General features: G+C 45.7%; 1 long non-coding RNA gene across 6 annotated transcripts in view; it reads right to left on the bottom strand.

The window, feature by feature from the left end:
* Positions 1-564: 564 nt before the first annotated feature.
* Positions 565-20,957, bottom strand: part of LOC104845988 (uncharacterized) — a 32,745-nt gene continuing 12,352 nt past the window's right edge. For 3 of the 6 annotated variants that reach the window (XR_002786014.2, XR_010319435.1, XR_010319436.1), the window contains one exon: positions 566-20,127. This is a non-coding gene — a long non-coding RNA (uncharacterized LOC104845988). Of the gene's footprint in view, positions 20,128-20,957 lie in introns of all 6 variants that reach the window. The other 3 variants (XR_010319432.1, XR_010319433.1, XR_010319434.1) reach the window with 2 other exon arrangements.

The raw sequence follows: 20,957 nt of genomic DNA, 5'->3' as shown, positions 1-20,957 counted from the left end.
CAGGTAACTATCTTTCTGGCATTCTTTGCTTTAAGCTAAGATTCATCTGACATCAACACTGATACCCTCGTTCCATGTCCTCTGCTGAATCTGGTTTAAATTTCTGGCAGTTTCCTGTTGATGTACTGCTGCAACCGCTTTTGAATGATCTTCAGAAAAATTTTACTTGTGTGTGATATTAATGGGGCCCTGATGGCGCAGTGGTTAAGAGCTACGGTGTGCTAAGGCTGCTAACCAAAAGGTCAGCAGTTCAAATCCACCAGCTGCTCCTTGGAAACCCCATGGAGCAGTTCTGTTCTGTCCTATAGGGTCACTATGAGTCGGAATCGACTCAACAGCAATGGGTTTGGTGATATTAATGATATTGTTCAACAATTTCTGCATTCTGTTGGATCATCTTTCTTTGGAATGGGCACAAATATGCATCTCTTCCAGCGGGTTGGCCAGGTAAGCTATCTTTCAAATTTCTTGGCATAGATGAATGAGTGCCTCCAGCGCTGCATCTGTAGCTTTATAAAGAAGAAAACGTAGTTCTATAGGACTACGTTTTCTTCTTTACAGTACTTACCACAATTGAACATTCTCGTGTTTATTCATCACAGACTTCTTTATGGTCTGTAGCCTCTCTAGATTCTCAAGTCTAGATATACAACGTAAGCTTCATGAAGTCAGAGGCCTTGTCTGCCTTATTTGTTACTGTATGCCTAGTGCCTAGTGTAGTGTCTATCCCTCAGTGTTGCTGTTAGCTACAGTGCAGTCAGCCCTTGACTTAAGGTGACCCACTCACAATGGAACAAAACGATACCCAGTCTTGTGCCATCTCCACGACCAGTTGCAAAATGGGCCATTGTGACCCATAAGGTTTTCACTGGCTAGTTTTCAGAAGCAGGTCTCCAAGACCTTCTTCCTAGTCAGTCTCAGTCTGGAAGCTCTGCTGAAACCTGTTTAGCATATCATAGCAACACACAAGCCTCCGCTGACAGATGGGTGGTGGCTGCGCATGGGGTGCCTTGGCCAGAAGTCAAGCCCGGGCTCCCACGTGGAAGGTGAGAATTCTACCACTGAACCACCACTATCCCCAGCCCTTAGTATGTGTTCAATAAATACATGTTGGGAGAATGAGTGAGTGAATTTTGCTCTTTAAACCTATTTAAATTTTTAGGAAGGAGGTTATCTGGCATAGAGGATTAGAGCATGGTTTTGGAGATACACGGTTCTTGGAGTCGCTCTTGGCTCTCCCGCTGACTAGATGATTTTGGAGAAGTTACTTAACATCTTTATGCCTCAGTGTACTCAGCTTTTAAAATGAGGCAATAATACCATCTTCATAAAGTTGGGAGACACATTGGATAATATGGGCAACGTGCTTTAAGAAAGACTGATAATAACAAGCAATAAATGTCAGACCTCTTCAGCTCTACTTTATGATTTTTTGCCTTATGGCTTCTGAGCTTAGGAGTCATTTCCTTCTCTTTATTAGGATCTTAATTAATATTAAATTGTATTTCATTTTATTTTTATTTTCATGTTTTTATCACATACTCTTTAAAAATACTTTTAAAAACGTTTACCCTTTAATTAGTTTGGAAGTGATATTGGTGTATGTTATGGACTGAATTGTGTCCCTTCAAACTATGTGTCAACTTGGCTAGCCCATGATTCCCAGTATTGTGAAGTTGTCCTCCATTTGGTGATCCGATGTATTTACATCAAATCAATTCTGGTGGATTCGAACTGCCAACCTTTTGTTTAGCAGCAGTAGCTATTAAATACTCTGCCACCAGGGTTACTGTATTCATCCTATGTGTTGTAAACTCTAACCTCTATGATGTTAATGAGGCAGGATTAGAGGCAGTTGTGTTAATGAGGCAGGGTTCAATCTACAGGATTAGGTTGTATCTTGAGTCAATCTCTTTTGAGATATAAAAGAGAGAAGGGAGCAGAGAGGAGTGGAACCTCATCTCACCAAGAAAGCAGTGCTGGGAGTGAATGTGTCCTTTGGACCCGGGGTACCTGAGCTGAGAAGCTCCTAGACCAGAGGAAGAATGATGGTGAGGACCTTCACCCAGAACTGGCAGAGAGAGAGAGCCTTCCCCTGCAGCTGGCACCCTGAATTTGGACTTCTAGCCTCCTAAACTGTGAAAGAATAAATTTGTTTGTTAAAGCCATTCATCTGTGGTATTTCTGTTATAGCGGCACTGGATAACTAAGACAGTGTATTAAATAAGGTGAACTTCTAAATGGTACGGCACTGTTTGTTGAATAATCAGTCCCGTTGTTGATGCTGTCTTCATCACACATTCAATTTTTGTACATAGTAAGTGTTGTTTCACTTATCACAGGCTATTAAGACTGACTCCCTGGCCTTCTCTGTGGCTGGGACAATGCTACCACACTGTTCTACGCTGTTACACTGAGCAGGTCAGACATGCCAACCTTGCTCAAGTTGTGGAAAATTCACACATTGTCTACTTGTGGATTCAGAAATGTCCATTTGGAATGTGTGTTTGTTCTGGTTCCAATCCCTCCAAAGACTATTTGCCCTTGGTGCCCTTGGGTTCCTTGAGACAACCAGTGTATCCTGATTTAAATGTCCCCTTTTTACTTGAGCCAATTTAAACAGGTTTCTGTTTGTGACTAAAAGGATCCCAAAATAAATGTTACCTTTGTAATGGCCCAAGGAAAATCCCCAGCCAATGAGGCTGCCTTACTACATGCCACGGAGATTAAAAGGCTCGCTGTAACACGTCGTCACAGAGATCTGCCAACAGAGTCAGCAAACCCCAGGAAAGCCTTAAAGACATCTGCACTTCAGGGTAGACATACCAGCACCAGTACCAGCTGCTGTCCAGTTGATTCTGACTCATGGTGACACCATATGTGTCAGGGTAGGACTGTGCTCCACAGGGTTTTCAGAGGCTGCTTTTTTGGAAGTAGGTCGGCAGGGCTTTCTTTTGAGGCACCTCTGGGTGGACTCAAACCTCCAACCTTTCAGTTAACAGCCAAGCGCGTTAACCATTTGTACCACTCAGGAACACCAAGCCACCCCATCCTCACCACAATGGTGGTAGGATCCCCAACACTGTGCTCACAGATTCAAACAAATCCAAGAAGGTAAGCTGCCCCTGACCTGTTTGAGACTCTACAGGCTCACTTGGCCATGGTAAGATTAAAGAAATCATACACGTGGAAGTACTCGCAAAATAAACATTAAAGTATATTATTATTACCTTGTTTCATGCCAAAAAGGATTTGGGACAGCCTACACATTGAATTTTAATAATAAAATACTATTTTTTAATATATCTGAGGATCTGGGTTTTGGAGTCGTCGTTATCAGTATCATTTCTCAGCCTATAAAGGTAGAGATGGCTCTGTATTTGCCCTGATCCTGCATTATACCCCATTCTTTGTTTTGTATTAAAAATTCTTGATAGTAGCTTGGTTTTGCTGAGTGTGAATGATTGTTTTTGTCTGCCATTTGACCCTCTTCCTTAAACATTAAGTATATAAGGGAAAGTCTTTTAAAGTTAGGCGTGTTCTGGGTTCTAGTTACGATGAGTTTCCTGCCCCAGAGAAGGCAGGAGAGCCATGGGGAGGGAAGAAGGGCTGGCAAGACGGGGCAGAAGGAAGAGTGACTCAGCCGGACACCCGGGCTCAGCAGGAAAACCGTCCACGATTGCGCATTTCCCGTCAGCCCCTGCACCTGTGGGATCTCCTGGCTGGCATGGATTCTTCAGTCACCTGGTGTCCCCAGCACAGGACACCCTGGGGCCTTTTTCCTACTCAGTCAGATGCCAGAAGGTGTGGCCGCCTTCCAGTTGCTGACAGAGCTATGAACAAAAGTAACCCCCCCCTTTCACTGGGGCGGCGCTTAGAGCATTTCAGGAGGTTTGCACACAACGAAGAGAGCTTGCAGAGGCAGAGGGCCAAATCCTTCAGATTTATTCTAAAAGACACAAACCAATCAAGTTTACTGAATCGTACATGTAGAAATTGTTGAAATGGCATATGTTTTGTTATGTATATTTTCACCACTTTTTTTTTTTTAAGAGACACAAACCATACGGAAGGCAAAAACACTGTTTGACACCAGCTTTGTGCTGCTTGCACACTGGCACTGGTCCATGGCCTAGCCCTCCTGGTATCTGCTACTCACCCATGGCTCTGTTTGTGGGAAGACCCCTGGGGTTGCCACATCCCCACCTCTTTCCCATTCCTCTGTTTTCTGGGAGGCGAACTAGGGAAACCCACCTCAATCCACATACAGGAAACGTGAAGACACACAGGATGTGCCAGGACCATCACAGACATTTAAAAACTAAACTAGAGGTGGAGAAGCAGCCTTCTGGTCCAGATACAGGAAACTCCTCTTGTCTCTTTGTCCTCTTTCCTTTCAAGACTCACAAGCTGCTGTCGAGTTGATTCCAACCAAGGTGACCCTATGTGTGTTAGAGTAGAGCTGTGCCCCATAGGGTAAATTGCCAGGCCTTTCTTCTGAGTCAGTGGTGTTGCTAGGGGAGTGCAGGGGTGGGGACCACACTGGGTGACACTGTCAGCTGGGGTGACACCAAAATGACTGTCTATAAAATTTTTGTGCAGTGTTTTTTAGCAGAAATTTCTTATTTTTTATAAAAATATACCTGTAGTTATAACAACAAAAAAATTTTTCGTAAGCCCAACTTACATGTATCAATACACCTACAAGGCTAAAATGCTGTGCTAATTTACTTTTTGAACTGAAGCCCTGGTGGCATAGCGGTTAAGATCTATAGCTGCTAACCAAAAGGTCAGCAGTTTGAATCCACCAGGTGCTCCTTGGAAGTCCTGTGGGAAAGTTCTAATCTGTCCTTATAGGGTCACTATGAGTTGGAATTGACTCCACAGCAACGTTTTTTTTTCATGTGTTCTGGTCATTATTACCCAATGACAATGACACTTCAAATCGCGTGGTTTCATGAGCACATGCTACAGGCACATGATATTGTTTATGGTTGTTGATTTTGTCAAATCTTCTGGTGTTTTAACTACAATATTGTGGTAATTAGCATGGGGGGGTGACGCCAGGAATTACTGCACTGGGCGACACTAACCCTAGTGACACCACTGTTTGGAGGTGCCTCTGGGTGCATCAAACCTTTAACTTTCCGGCTAGTAGTTGAGTGCTTAGCCATTTGCACCGCCTAGGGATCCAACTAGCGGAGACTTCAGGGGAAGCAAAGACAAGCTTGTTCTGCTTCCGTTGTTCATCAGACCCAACTCAAAATGGCCTCTGGGAGCACCAGAAAGCCTATACTTATCAGGAAACGCTCATTAGCTTTTTGTTACCGTCTGGTTATTTACAGCAAGGATTTACATACATCCCATTAGCAGTCTTCCCCAATTCAAACGAGTTACTGCAAGAAGCCTTGTTTTCTGTGACCTGATTTGTTTGAGGATGACTGGGGCTTCCCAGAACGAAAGGGCGAGTGGTTGGCTTATGCTGATGGCCCAAGCTTACTCCACCCTATGGCCAAATGCCAGGTGAAAGCCAAGTCTACAAGAGGCCAAATAATTCAGCTTCAAGTTTAATGTCCTACAGCACTCTCTGGCCTGGACAATGTGCATGCTGCTTCGGGACTTGTCCAAGTGGATTGTCTGTGTCTGACGGATACCTTAGCCCCAGACTTGGATTCTCTAATGTAATGGGTCTGTGGAATATCCAGACAACTCAGGCAGAAATTGATGGATTTAATAAACACCTGTGAGTAGCTATTGTATGGTACTGCCACCTGTCTGTCAGGTTGTCCTACTGTGGTGGCATGTGTGTTGCTGTGATGCTGGAAGCTATGCCACTGGTATTTCAAATACCAGCAGGGTCACCCATGGCAGACAGGTTTCAGCAGAGCTTCCAGACTAAGACAGACTAGGAGGAAATGTTACCAGAATAAGGTTCTTGCCTCTCACTGGTCAAGAATGAGCAGGTAAGGCATGTAGTTTTCCACATGAGCAAAGCTTTATTGAAGAGGCTTGCAAGCAGGGACGAAGAGGGCCTAGAGCAACACTTATCCTCATCTCATAGAACAAAAGACAGGCCCAAGTTTTTAAAAGTTCTTGGGTGGGAAATGATTCATGTTTATTCAAAGACACAGCAGGGCTATGTTAACTAAGGTGAGAGTGCAGCAGCTTTCCAAGATGGCTCCTGTCCTGGAGGCCTCTGGGATTCGTAGCAGGACTTATTATGGGGTGTCGCGCCTGTGCAGTCTCTTGCTCCCTGGGTTGGATTCCCTGGCTGGGGCTGTAGTCCCTCACTGCCCCTGGTGGAAGACCACACAGTGGTCACAGGTGGATGTTCTGCGCATGTCCCTGGGCCTGGTTTTCTCCAGCTGTTTCTGAAAGCCAACTTTAAGGAAGTTTGTGGACTATTTTTAGATACCCTACCCCTTTGTTCTGGGGAATGGCTTTGTTTCTGCACCCTGGCCCATTTTTTGTTGCTCTGTGTGCAGATTTGGGGGCCCCTCTGTTCTCTTACTAAGTCTCTAGGTTCCATACTCAACCCCCTATTACCTCCCTGATAGTATAGCCTTTTTCTCTTTTACTTGCTTCTCCTCTAACCACACCAGTCTCTTTGCTATTTCTCAAACAGGCACCCTCCGACCTCAGGACCTTTGCTCCCTGTCTTAGAAAGGCCTGGTGATCTACTTTTGAAAATTAGTCAATGAAAGTCTTATGGATCACAACAGAATGTTGTCTGACATAGTGCTGGCAGATGAGCCCCCTGGGTTGGAAGGTGCTCAGTACACACAGTGGCCACAGCAATGGACTTGAACACCCCAACAATCATGAAAATGGTGCATCTTCTGTTATATAGAAGGTCTCCATGAATCGGAGCAGACTAGGTGGTAATTAACAACAACATCACATGCTACATACCATGCCAGACCTTGATCATGAGAATTTACGTCACTTCTCATCTGGGTATTCTTCCCAAGGACACTTGCTTCCCTAAAATGTTGTAAGTCTTAGAGACTCAGATTCTTCGGCTATGACTCTTCCCATTCATGTGAGACTCTCCTTTTGAAAGCCACAGAGAGAAGGAAAAAAAAGAATCTGGGACACCCTTTCCTCTTTGAACCAACCCCGCATGGAGTTCCCGAGAGCTTGAGGCAGCCTCTCTTGGGCTGTGACTGCACCCTGGGTTCTGGTTCCACTGGTAGACGCAGGTTTAGCAAACTGCACCTGGGAGTTCACAAAGGCGCAGACAGTACTTCATAGCATTGCAAAGGCTACGTGTCCTTTCCTTTACTGCTGTTGTTTCAAGTGTTTCTACGAGGGAACTACCTACCCTCCATCCATTTCCTGATTGCTTTATTTATCTATTGCTGCGTAACAAACTACCCCAAAACATAAAGGCTTGAGGCAACAAAGATTTATTATGCCTCATGTTTCTGTGTGTTGGCTGGGCTCCTCTGGGCAGTTCTTCTGCTCTGTGTTGAGTAGACTGAGATCACTTGCGTGGCTGCCTTTGGCTGGGAACTTGGCTAGAAATGGAATGTCCAAGGTGGTTTCACTCACATGTCTGGTGACTAAGCTGGGGTGGCTGCTGGCTGCACCTCTCCCTCTCCATGTGGCCTCCATCATCAATGATCTGGCCTGAGTTTATTTACTTGGTGGCTGAATCCCAAGAGGCCAAAAGCAGTTGCTCTCAGGTCTCTTAAGGACTAAGCCTGGAACTGACAGACCCACTTCCTCTGCATTCCTTTGATCAAATCAAGTCACAGAGCCAGTCCCTGGTTCTTGATGGAAGGAACAGCACGTGGTCTTCGGGAAGGGAGGAAGTGTTGGCAGCCATCTTTGAAAAAAATTTATCATACCGATGAAAGAAACGAACCCTAACAAAGGGAAAGATTTTGGGTGTCTCAGATAACATACAAATTCTTCTTCTTCAATGTTAAAATGGTCTCATGTAGACTCCCTGTAGGGTTTTGAGCAGAAGCATGTAGAACTCCGTTTCACTGCCTATGGTATATTCTCATTAAAATTAAAGCCCACCAAAACTAATCTGTAGGCACCAAAAGCAGAACAGTGGTTGCCTGGAGCTGGGGCTGGGGAAGGGGATTGACATCAAAGGGGTATGAGGGAAATTTGGGGGCTGAGGGAAAACATTCCATATCTTGATTACAATGGTAGTGACGTGGGTTTTACATTTTTCAGAACTCTTGAACTCTACCCTAAAATAAGCATGGTTTCTTGCATGTGAATTATACCTCAATGGACAGAGTTTGGTTCTGTTGTACACAGCTTTGTTATGAGTTGGAACTGACTGGACGGCACCTAACAACAACAAAAACGGAGTTGATTAAAAAAATTAAAACCTACATACTAAGAATGTTCAGAAAGGTCAAGTTTGAACTGTGGTTAATAAAGCCAGCGTTAGGGATATACTATATTTACAAACAATAGCAAATTCCTTTGGGGAGGGAAAGGAAGCAAAGAGCTAGAGGGGATGTTCTGTTGGTTTCGAAGCAGGATACACGTTAACAGTACCATGTCCTCTTGCTGTCATTGTATTTAAAAATGTTCCCTGAAATCTTCAGAATTTGAGTAGGTGATTCTTGGTATTTTATAGATTATTGAGGAGTGAGTACATCCTGCCTCCTGGGGTGCACGAAGGGCCGTGGTCACCTCGATGCAGAAACAAACAACAAAATGTGTGGTCACTCCGTGTTAGATCATGTTGGACTTGAACTGGCACTAGCATTGTTGAAAACTGACAGGTGGCCTTTATGGAGTGCTTCAGTGATTAAGCACTTGGCTGCTAACTGAAAGGTTGGAGGTTCGAACCCACCCACTGGCAATCTGCTCCCATAAAGATTCCAGCCTAGAAAAGCCTATGGGATGGTTCTACTTTCACATGAGATTGTTATGAGTCAGAATCAACTCACCACCACCTAACAACAACCACAGAGTGCTTCAGGAGGCTTCCTAACTTCACGAGTCAAGATCCTGCAAAGCAGGTAATCAGAATAAAGTTTGCACACTATCTGGGGTCTGAACAGTGTTAAAAGGATTGTCTTGAGGACCTGGGAGTGAGATGGCTAGATGGGTGTGTTAAGGGAACCCTGCCTATCAAATGCTTCCAGCCTGGACACATGAAGACAGCCCAGGGCCACCAAGCTCTGAGATCCAGCTCTTTGGGAATAAACTGGCTTCAGAAGGCAGGAGAGGGAGCAAATTTTAGATTACCTTGAGAGATCCAGACTGGCCAAGAATGCCCACATCAGAAAAGCAATACACTTGCTGCAAGAATGGGAAGGGACAGGGCTCCTCACCCAGATACAAACAGGTGGACATCAGCAGGGGGCCCTTGGTCTCCTGTGTTCACTATGTGTACTGAGCGGTTGGATCCAGAGCTGGAGATCCTTAAATATTTTTCTTTAAAGGAACATTCACTTGGGGAAACAAGCGTTGACTAGGAATTATTGTTCAAATAGAACTAACTGTATCCACGTCAGCAATGATTTCAATTCACTGCAGTGATATTGGCACAGCAATCAACACGGACCACTGATTTTTGTATTGCACTAGATAGCAATCTTAATTTCTATCAGAATTCTACTTGAACTTTTAACTAGTAGGATCGGGCCCAGGGCAAACCCTCTCCAGGGCTAAACTTCTTGCTGTAATGAATAAAGCACACAAGCCATTATGAAAGGGAGAATGGATACCAACGACAGCTTTGCTCTAGAAGGGCTCCCTGTGCATGATCAGTCTTCTTCCCCAAGTTTTAATTCACTCATCAGTTAATGTCCTCTCTGCCCACCTGCATCCCTCCCTCATCAAAACTTCACTGTTCAAAGTCACTTCTTGGGAAAGTGCTCTGCTGAAGAGATGCTGGAAAATATCTGATTGAATACTTAAAACCAGTAAACCCATTGCCACTAAGTCAATTCTGTCTCATGGCGTCCTCATGTGTGTCAGAGTAGAATGGTGCTCCACTGGATTTTCAATGGCTAATATTTTTTTAAAGTAGATTCCCAGGCCCTTCTTCCAAAGTGCCTCTGGGTGGACTTGAACCTCCAACCTTTTGGTTAACAGCCAAGTGCACTACCCATTTATTTGCACCACCCAGGAACTCTGACTGAATGCCTACATATTGATTATCATTAAATGATCAAATATTGACCAGGTCTTCACTTTTACCCCTCTAAAGTCTTTTGGATTAGGATATTTAGCCTTAAGCCAAAGGAATAAAAATGTTGAAGGGTAGATTTCAGGCAATGATAATCACAAAAACCTCTCCTCAACAGTATTTTGGAAGGAAAAAGTCTTTCTAGGCTTAGCATTCTTCAGAGGAAGCCATATATAAGGCTACTGGCCCTTACTTGCCCCTTGTAAGATCCAAGAAAACCCACCAGCAGCATCCCCTGGAGGTGTGAGGTCATTTCGAGACTTGGATTTGATTTTTTAGTGCTAAACTCCTCTGCCTTCCTGAACATCCACTAACAATGGACTCCCCTCTCCCCTTCTTTTATGCTGCTTAATTCTCCAGAGCCCCTATGTAGCATTGAACTTTCCAGGTAACGTTAAGGGCCACAAGAACATTCTTAGGAGTAAAGGCACAAGACACTTATATGATACCTCTGGCTTCCAAAGTGTCTACCAACTGTCAAACAAAACCGCTTGCTGTCGAGTGGACTCTGACTCGTGGTGACCCCATGAACCAGAACAGAACGGTGCTCCATAGGGTCTTCAGTGGCTGATTTTTTTTGGAAGTAGGTCACGAGGCCTTTCTTTGGAGGCGCATCTAGGGTGGACTGGAACTTCCAACCTTTTGGTTAGCATCACCCAGTGACATAAGCCATCGAGTGACTCAGAAATACCAAGGAAGAATCCTGATAGAGTCCAGAGGGAAAGTATGACCTCATCCGAAGCTGCCCCAGGGAGGAAGGCGCATCTCTCACCCTCTGACTGCGTTCCCGGCTGAGCGAAGCTCCTGGAAGCGGGATGTGTGTCAGGACTTGTTGGCTCACGTCTGGCTGCCTCCCCCAGGAGAGCTCTCAGGGCAGGGGAGGGAGGGAAGGGGCCAGGAGCACTTCGGGCATTTCCCACCAGCCTGAAATGGGCACTGGCTACCTAGGAGAAAAATGACTCTGAAAGAGGCTTCTAGCACCTCCCTCGCCTCCATCTGAGGAAAAAAACACCACCAGCTGCTGCTGACTTGACTCTGACTCATGGCGTCCCCACGTGTGCAGAGCAGAGCTGCTCCGTAGGGTTTTCAAGGCTGACTCTTTAGATCCATGTCACCAGACCTTCCTTCCAAGGCACCTCTGGGTGGGTTTGAACCACCAACTTTTACTGTTAGCAGCCCAGTACTTAACCATTTGTGCCACCCAGAGAAACTACGCTAATAATCACTCGGCTCTCCTAGATGGGCCTTGCTGCACCTGAAAACCTAAGAGGAGTGTCCCCACTCATTATCTGGAGATGGTCCTTGCCGTGGGTGCTCAAGGCTTAAGAGGGTCAGCTGTTTTGCGGTTGCCCGATGCTCTGCAGCTGTCATTGCAAGCTGAAGTGCACTTTGGCCTAATCTTACTGAACAATTCTGCCTGGCTGGAAAAGCAAAGCGCTGCACCTTCCAGCTTCTAAAACCAGCAGGCTATTTATTATACCACCGTAAGGTGATATATCAGCCAGGGTTCTTAACTGCAAGTATAACTGGGACAGGAACTTGGAGTCATCATTCTCAACTCCTCCCTTTCCCTTATACTCCACATTCAGTCCATCATCAAGGGCCATCTCTTCTTCATCCTAAATATCTCCCAAATCCAATCACACGCTAAATCTCCACTCCGGCCACCAGCAGTCCAAGCCACCATCTCTCACCTGGACCCCTGTAACAGCCTCCTACTTGGTCTTCCTGTCTCTACTCTTGGTTCTCTCCAATCTAATTCTCCACCCTGCAGCCACACTGAATTATTTCAAATACAATCTGATTATGCCACTCCTTCATTTAAAGCCCTTCAATGACTTTAAATTATCATCAGGATAAAGCCTCATGTGTTAGTCTAGATCCTCCCAGCAGCAGACATCAAGTTAGGAACAAAAGTTCAAGAACTTTATTTGTGAGAGAAAATGGGGAGGGAGTTGGAGGAGGCTGAGACCCCAAACGAAGGAGGGAGGGGAGAAGGGCCCAAGACTGCCCTGCAGTCTAAGGGGGGTTCAACAAAGCCTTCCCAGAGTCCTTCAACCAAAGCTAGTGCTTAGCATCCCTGTTGCACTCAGTCCTTGGCTGGGAGCCGCCGAGGGAAACGTGGCCTCAGCACAGGTGGATTTCAGAGTACAGCACTGGGCTCTTTGTCAATTGGAGGTCCACAAGATGCTTCCTCCTGGCCACCACACCCCAAATCCATATTGTGGCCCACGTTTTCCAGCTCATCTCCTGCTGCCCTGACTTGACTTACACATTCCCATACCTGAGTCTTTGGACATCCCTGCTCCCTGTGCTCCCAAAATGCTACGTCATACTACCCATCTCACATTATTAACGCCTGACTTACTCCTGAGACTTCAGCCTCCAGCAGAGACCAGGGCTGTTTTATTCACTGCTGTATCCTCGAAAGCCTGGCACACTGTAGGTGCTCAGTAAATATTCATTATTGAGTAAGGTCACCTAAAAGAGAGAGGTACAGGCAAAGAAGGAACGTAACCTTCAGGAGAGTGGTCAACCACCGAGGCCACAAAAACAAAGCTCAGGCGCAAATGGGGCAGAGCCCATCCAGGCACTGTTGGTTGACTGAACTTGACATTGTGAGCACCCATCATGTGTAACTGAGCATCTACTATGTGCTAGGTGCTGGTGATTAAACAATGAGTAGAACCACTTGAAGTCTAATGCGGGATTTATAGTCAGTCCAGGGGAGATAGCCCTGTCAGGTACCAGAAGTTCTCACCCTCCTAGCAGGTCTATGTACACCTATCATTAGGCATGATGGTCAAGATATTTAACTGATACGGCACAGGCGCTGACCAATCAGAACAGACTGCATCCAGTAACAACTAGTGTAGTCATGGAGGGCATTCCAGGTGAATATCTGCTCTACCTGCAAGTAGAGACCCATACTACTTATACTTGTTCTGAGTCATGGCCACCAAGGAAAGCCTCCTCCCCAGCCTGGCTGGAATGACATAGTATCTGGTTTTATTTCTCACTGTAAGTGATGGCTTCATGCTCTTGTGAACTCTGTTACCCAAGTCAACCTCCTTGAGTCCGAGTGCCACCAAGGTGTGGACAAGATAGTTTCCCAGCACATGAAGGCCAAAATATGGAACCTAGGCCATGGTGATCCACCTTCCTTAGGGCCAGGCCAACTTGTGAGACTTCCTGGGAGCTACAGAGCCCCCTCCCTGTAACCCTGGACCTGTCCCTGCTGCTAGACAGCAGTTTGGTGGTGGCCATCCGTGTCTGTGAGTTGACACTTGATTGCGGGTGGGTGAGGTGGCCTCTCAGAACACAGATTCAGGAGCATCTTCCAAAGAGGTTGCCTCTGATATTGAACCAGCCTTGTTGGGGGTGGGGTGGGGGGGTGGGAGGTCAGTACATGGTAATTGCCCTGGTGGCTATTTAGAATGCTGCCAGGCCCCAGGAGCCTTAACATATCAAAAGCAGGAGCCTGAGGGTCCTGAATGGGAAGCAGGGATTAGATTCAAGGTGGGGGTGCTGGGAGACACTGTATTTCAGAACCTAAGATAAGGCCCTGCCCAGTGAGCTCACAATTATACAAAATGAAAAGGAACTGGCCATCTTCCTGAAATATTAAATTTAGGGAATTCCTGCATGGGTCTTTCCCACTGGGAATATAAAATTTATATTAGAATTTTGCTGTTGTTAGTTGCTGTCAAGTTGATGCTGACTCATGTCAACCCCATGTGTACAGAGTAGAACTGCTCCGTAGGGTTTCCAGGGCAGATCACCAGGTCTATTTTCTGAGACACCCCTGGGCAGGTTCAAACCAACCTTTCAGCTAGTAGTTGAGCACTTAACCTTTTACACCACCCAGAGGACTAAGAGGACATGTCTAATGAAAAGTTTCTCAAAGTGTGGTTTGAGGATCATTTGCCTGAGAATCAAATGGCTGTTTGCCAAAAAGGGAGATTCTTGGGCCACACCCCAGGGCCTACAGAATTGGAACCTCTGAGGGTGGGCCCTGGGTGCCTGCTCTTTTAACTGGTGACTCTTGAAGCTTACATGGTCCAAATGCTACTAGTGGGTGACATAATCAAGTGAGGAAACCGGGGTGATGACATCCTGCACCTCCCACACAATTTTTAACTTTTAATAAGTACCATAGAGGAAAGCAAAGTAGACAAATGCATTTTTCTTCAGACCCTGTAATTTTTCTTTTATCTTAACATTTTACTTCAGTTTGAGAACTCAAAATGTGAAGGGAACAAGGGCATTCTTTGTTTTCTTCCATGGGCCTTGAGCACTCTGTGAAAAGTGGCCTTGTTTTACCCCACCCCTCACAGCCTGCATACTGGGAGAGACCCTGACTCTATGACGGGGTCATGGCCAAAGTCCCTGAGAGAATATGGTGTTTCCTGATTCAGCAGGGTCTCTAGGCCTGAATACCCAAGGCCTAAATATACTAAAAAACAAAAAACATACAGAGGGCCTAAAAATAGAGCCCATGAGACCCAGCCTAACCGGATAAGAACAAGAGCCTCCCAAGATGCCCAAAGAATGCTTCTGTACAAAGGAACCCTACGCCCTCTAGTGGGAGAGAAGAGAGGTTCCTGGCCCGTGGGCCAGACTGACCAGGCTGCATGCTGAGTCTTCTGGGATGAAAAAAAGAAAGGCCCTGGAAATCCCACAACCTCAAGGTCCCTGACTAGAGGAGGAAAGAGGGTGGAAATGCACTGCTTTTGTTTTACTAACTTCGACATGATTTTAGACTTTTATTCACATATATAATATGTATAATGTACAATATTTTAATAATGTGTATAGGGTCCCTCTGAGTTGGAATCCATTCGATGGCAGTGGGTTATTTTCTATGTTGTTTTTCGGTGCCGGCAAGTCTCATAACAACCCCATGTGACAGAGAAGAACTGCCCCATAGGGTTTTCTAGGTGATAATCTTTATGGGAGCAGATTGTCAGGTCTTTCTCCCTCAGGGCTGCCGGGTGGGTTCGAATTGCCAACCTTTTAGATAGCAGCTGAGTGCTTAAATGTTACAATACCAGGGCTCCTTGTTTTATCTATAAAACCCAAAAATCAAACCTGTTGCCATCGAGTCAGTTCCAACTCATAGTGACCCTATAGGACAGAGTAGAAACGCCCTATAGGATTTCCTTTGAGTGGCTGGTGGATTCGAACTGCTGACTTTCTGGTTAGCAGCTGGGCTCATAACCACTGTACCACCAGAGCTCCATATTACCTATACGTATATGTATATAAACACATATAATTTATTTTAATAATCATAACCTTCCATTAATACAGGGCTTTAAACTTTTTTCATTATTTCTTAGTGAGATTAAGTTTAAAAAAAAAAAAGTTGCCAACCCATTGACTTCAGCTTATGGCGACCCCATGTGTGTTACTGTAGAACTGTGTTCCTTACTGTTTTCAATGGCTGACTTTTTGGAAGAAGATCGCCAGGACTTTCTTTCAAGGTAACTCTGGGTGGACTCACACTTACAACCTTTAGGTTAGCAGCTGAGTGTGTTAACTTTGCATTACCCAGCGACTTTAAGTTACTACTACTAAATTCACACATATGTAACACATAACCAGTGAGTATATCTAAGCATCTCAGGCTGCCAAGCTGAAAATTCTATCCAAGATGGCTGTTCTCTTGGGTGGAGTGCACAGCTTTGGGACAGACATTCAGAACAGTAAAAGAGGAAGGAGACACTTCTGAGCCAGGAAATTGGGTTGAATGAATCATTCCAGAACTCTCTGTAGTGACAGATTCCTCTGCTGGCCAAATTGTCCTATCTAAAGATATCAGCTCAGTTACGCTTAAGTCAACAAGAAAACACACTCCTGTTTTATACATTTTAAGAAAGTATGTAGATTAACAGTAAAGTGCCTACTTAGGATTGGATAGAAATCAGACTGACTAAAAAACACCAGGTTTTTAATAGAAGCTTTTAAAAAAGTGCACAGAAAAGGATGAGTGGGACTTCACCAGGGGAAGATAGGGAACACCTGACAGGGGGAAGCTGTGAGGTGTGGAATTGCCTTGCCAAAAGCAATTTAACCCTTGTTCTTGGTTCTTCCAAGCCAGACCAACACCTGAGGTGAGTAAGGGCCGATGCTAAGCCTCATGAGGCATGATATAGTCTATCACGGCCACGTGGTGAGGCCGGTAAAAGCCCTGAGCCCTAAGGTTCTGATGGGGCTCCCTAGTTGGTGACCACGCACAGGACAGAGTGGTATGTCCCTCCTTGGAACATGCAAGGTTCGGGCTGTGACCTCTCCCAGACCTTACCCTATGTGTCTCTTTGTTTGTATCCTTTTTGGTTGTAATAAAGTTGCGGCCATACGTATAGTATAAAAAGCAAAGCCAAATTCGTTGCACTCTAGTCCTACAGTTTGTGAGTTCCACTGTAGGACAGACTGGAACTGCCCCATAGAGTTGCCAAGCCTGTAATCTTTACGGGAGCAGATCATCAGGTCTTTTCTTTGGGGAGTGGCTGAGTGGTATGAACCATCAATCTTCTGGTTAGCAGCCGGCGCTTAAGCACCGTGCCACTAGGGCTCCTTATGTAGTAGGGTGTACTCTTCATGAATTCCGTGAGTCATCCTGGTGAATTAATGAACCCACAGGGCAGTGAGAGCCAGCAGGGGCCGGCATCTGCCTATTTGGCAGGGAAGGCGGCCTTCCAGTGAGTGAGTGCTGCCCTAGCTCTGGGTGGTGAGGGTCTGAGAATGCTGCACGGGCAGCTGGTCTGAGAGATGGTATCCATCTAAACTGTGAGTCCTGACTCAGCTCTGGGGCGACTAGTCTAGAGAGAGAGCGTGCCATGTGAGCGCCTGGCAATGAGGGTGGAAGAGGGGGAAGGTGGGGACTGGGCCTATCCACACTCTGGGAATTGGGTTCACGCTGATCCTTACCACACAGTTGGCAATTGGGTGGGATTTGCCACTGTAACCTGTTTTGTGCAGAAGTAAAAACTTCAGGCCCTTTGCTGTGCAGAGAACATAATCACGTGTCTGGAGGGAAAACAGAGGGTGGCACGTGGTACCCATGAAGTAAATGCACCTTCTAGCAGCCTAGAATCCAGGTGAATCGCTGTTACTGTACTCACATCATCTGGATAGGTAAGTGGTTATTTTTTTTTTAGGCTGGAAAACTGTGGAAGAAGTATTTTTTTGAACCTATTTGCAAAGCCAGCTGCAGACTTGAAGCCAGTGGTACAGAAGGAAACTTCCTTCCAGACAGTGGGCACGGAACAGTCCTTTTTGAAAGTCACAGAGTTTGAGAAATGGTTTTCTTTTTTCTTCCACCCCTAAGAAACTTTCAGGAGCCCTGGTGGTGCAGTGGTTAAAGCGCTTGGCTGCGAACTGAAAGGCCGGTAGTCTGAACCCACTGGCTGCTCCACAGGAAAAAGATGTTGTGCTCTGCTTCCATAAAGACTACAGCCTTGGAACCTTCTGGGGCAGTTCTACTCTGTCCTATAGGGTTGCTATGAGTCAGAATCAAATTGATGGCAGTGGGTTTCGTTTAGTTTGGGTAAGAAATCTTCACCACCACTCATCCTTGAAATCATAACTGAGAGCAGGAGAGGACAAACAAAATTGGAAAGAGGACAAGTCAGAAGTAGGTCTGACATCATTTGCTTTTCACTTTTTCAGCAGAGGAGAAATCAGCTAAGCCAACGTTCACATCCGAGGTTCAGTGCTTTGCATGGGATCAAAAAAAAAAAAACACCTAAAAGGATATGGTGTGAGGGAAAAGTGGGGCCTGCAGCGAGGCCCTACAGTCGTGAGGGCGTGTTGACAAGAAGCCCGCAGAACTGATGGGACCTGATAAGAGAACCCTTTCAGAGTGGACTTGTGGGAAGTGTTATGAACCACTGCCTGAAGCACATCTGAAAATCTGCCGGCAAAAATTTCAAAGGAGGATTGTCTTAGTTACCTAGTGCTGCTGTAACAGAAATACCCCAAGTGGGTGACTTTAACCAAGAGAAACTGATTTTCTTAAATTTGTTGCTGTTGTGTGCCGTAGAGTCGATTCCAACTCATATCGACCTTACAGGATAGAATAGAACTGCCCCCCCTAGGATTTCCTAGGCTGAAGTCTTTTCTCCCGGGAGCTGCTGGTAGGTTCGACCTGCCAACCTTTCAGGTTAGCAGGCGAGAGCTTAACCACCGCACCACCAGAGTTCATTTTCTTACAGTTAGGAGGCTGGAAGTCCAAAGCCAGGGTGCTGGCTCTAAGAGAAGACTTTCTCTCTCTGTCAGCTCTGGGGGAAGGTCCTTCCTTGTCTTTTTTCAGCTTGTTTCTCGGCTCTTTGGCCATCTCCACGTGGCATCAATCTTTCCCAGTTTGTCCTTGCTTGCTTCTGTGCCAAACGGCCTCTTTTATATCTTAAAAGTGATTGGTTTAAGACACAGCCCGCATTGATATGGCCTCATTAACGTAACAACGAAAACCCTATTCCCAGATGGGATTATATCCAGGGCAGAGATGTTAGGATTCTAACACATGTTTGGGGGAACACAGTTCAACCCATAACAAGTGTGCAGCACACTCCTTTAACGTCTTCACTGCTGGAGAATTTGTCCTTTCTGGGGTGGACTGAATTTTTGGAAACACCTACAAGCTATTCAGAACCAACTGCCGTGAATTAAAATCAAGCTGATTTCCCCCATGTGGATCAGGTGCCTACTCTGAAAGCAATTTTAACAGAAAAGAGCCGAAAAGTGTTCTAAGCGATGGCACCAGTACAGGGCCCCAGAAGGAATCGTTGCTTTGATCAGGATCGGCACAAAGCTCGTTCCTCTCAGGTAGGGTTAAAAGTGTACCAAATGTCCAGCTTTTCCAAACTGCTGTACCCCTCCATCATCTCTAACATCAACTACTCCTCCTCCCCTCAGTACTCTCCCTCTGTCTCTGGGTTCCGTAATTCACTGCAGCGTCTCACAGAACTCACCAACCACATCACGGAAATGGCTCACGAGGTCGTGGAGGCCGGCAAGTCCCAAATCCGTGGGTCGGGCGTAGGCTTCTCTTGACTCACATGGCTGGAGGGGCCGATGAACCCAAATCGGCAGGCTAGACAACGAGGCTGCTGGCTCACAAGGCTGGCAAAGGTGGCGAATCAAGCAGATGATAGGCTGCTGGCCCATAGGACGGACTGCAGAAGCTGGCGAATCCCAGAATTGGCAGGTCAAAGAGCAGGCCACTGGCTCAATCCCCAGAACCAGAGGTCTGACAGTGACGAGCCAGACACAGGATCCAGATACAGAGAGAGCACCACCAGTGCACCCACACATATACACTGGATGCAGGCCACACCCCAGGGAAGGGTGTGACTTGAGTAAGGGTGGAATCTGAGTCACGCCCTCCTGCAAGGGCGTGACTCAAGATACACCCAACACTAATCCTGCCCCATTAACACATAGAGGTTAGGATTTACAACACATAAAATGGAGGATAATTAGATCAGATCACAAAATGGAGAACAGCCACAAAATACCGGGAATTGTGGCCCAGCCAACTGGACACACAACCCCAACCATCACAGGTTCCATACATGTTAATTGCACAGTTCCACTCAATCATTGTGTGAGTCACAAAGACTATGGGTAGAAGGGCCATATTAAAAAGTTCATTGCACCGCTGCCTCCACAGTGGTTAATTAGGAGGAGATAACGGTCATACAGCTGTATGAGTTGTGGACAATCTTTTAAACGGCTTTATCTTATGATCATATTTTGTGGCATTCACAAATTCCAGGTAACGCTGGTTTCACAGCTTTAAACACCCTCCATAAGTCCTGTGGAGATCTGTAGAAGATCCATTTATAATTTCCCGGCCGCTTTTTGTTTTCAAATATGTTGATGTTGTTGACAGTGGTTGTCATGTATTGCAGCCTTCTCTTCAACTTGTGCCAAGACCAGCTGTGCTTTACCTGGAGGAAAAAGTGTAGGTACCACCCCAGGCTCTCACTTTAAATAACCCTGTAACTCAAACTCAGACCCTTCTTACTACATTTATATCCAAATGTCCCCAGATCCCCATTTCTCATGCCCAACAGCCAAAGCCTACCATCTAATAATTACTGCCCCTGAGGTTCATGTTTACCAAATTTCATATTTCATTTCATACATATCACAAGATGGTTACATTCCATTTAGAGCACTTTCTTATCCTTTCGGCTGACTATTTCTGTTTTGCCTTCTTTTGAGCACTTCAAAGACTATTTTTGTTTTAATTTCAGGGGAACAGGCAAATTTCAAGCAGAATTAATCAGAAAATGAGGCTATTTAGAGAAAGGTGGTCATGTACAGAAAAGGGACAGCTAACCCCTTGTGGAAAGGGCGACACCCTCTCTAGCTCTCATGCTGAAGAGCCTCCTCCTGCTTTGACCCCACCTCTGTCTTCTTGGCCAGAAGAAGCAGTCACTTAAAAGCAAGGAGCTAAAGTGGGGGGCTAGGGACTTGGAAGTGAAAAGAAAAGAAAGCGCTTTTCTCTTTAAAACTAGAAGCAGGCGTCCACCCAGTCAAACAGATTCTGGAGAGATTAAAGAGAACCATTGCTGTCGAGTCGATTCCGATTCATAGCAAGATTAAAGAGAAATAGCAAAAAAAAAAAAAAAAAGAAATACTTTCTCAAATTTCTAGCTGGGCAAGAAGGTGTTAGATGTTTACAGTGGGCCAATAAAAGGAAAAAGCCCCCAGTTAAAAGCATTTTAGGAGTCCCAGGGTGGTGCAAATGGTTAACATGCTCACCAAAAGGTTG

Source organism: Loxodonta africana, chromosome 25, assembly GCF_030014295.1.
Source record: "Loxodonta africana isolate mLoxAfr1 chromosome 25, mLoxAfr1.hap2, whole genome shotgun sequence".
Taxonomy (NCBI): domain Eukaryota; kingdom Metazoa; phylum Chordata; class Mammalia; order Proboscidea; family Elephantidae; genus Loxodonta; species Loxodonta africana.
The sequence above is the reverse complement of the archived record's forward strand: the minus strand, read 5'-3'. Positions and strand labels throughout refer to the sequence as shown.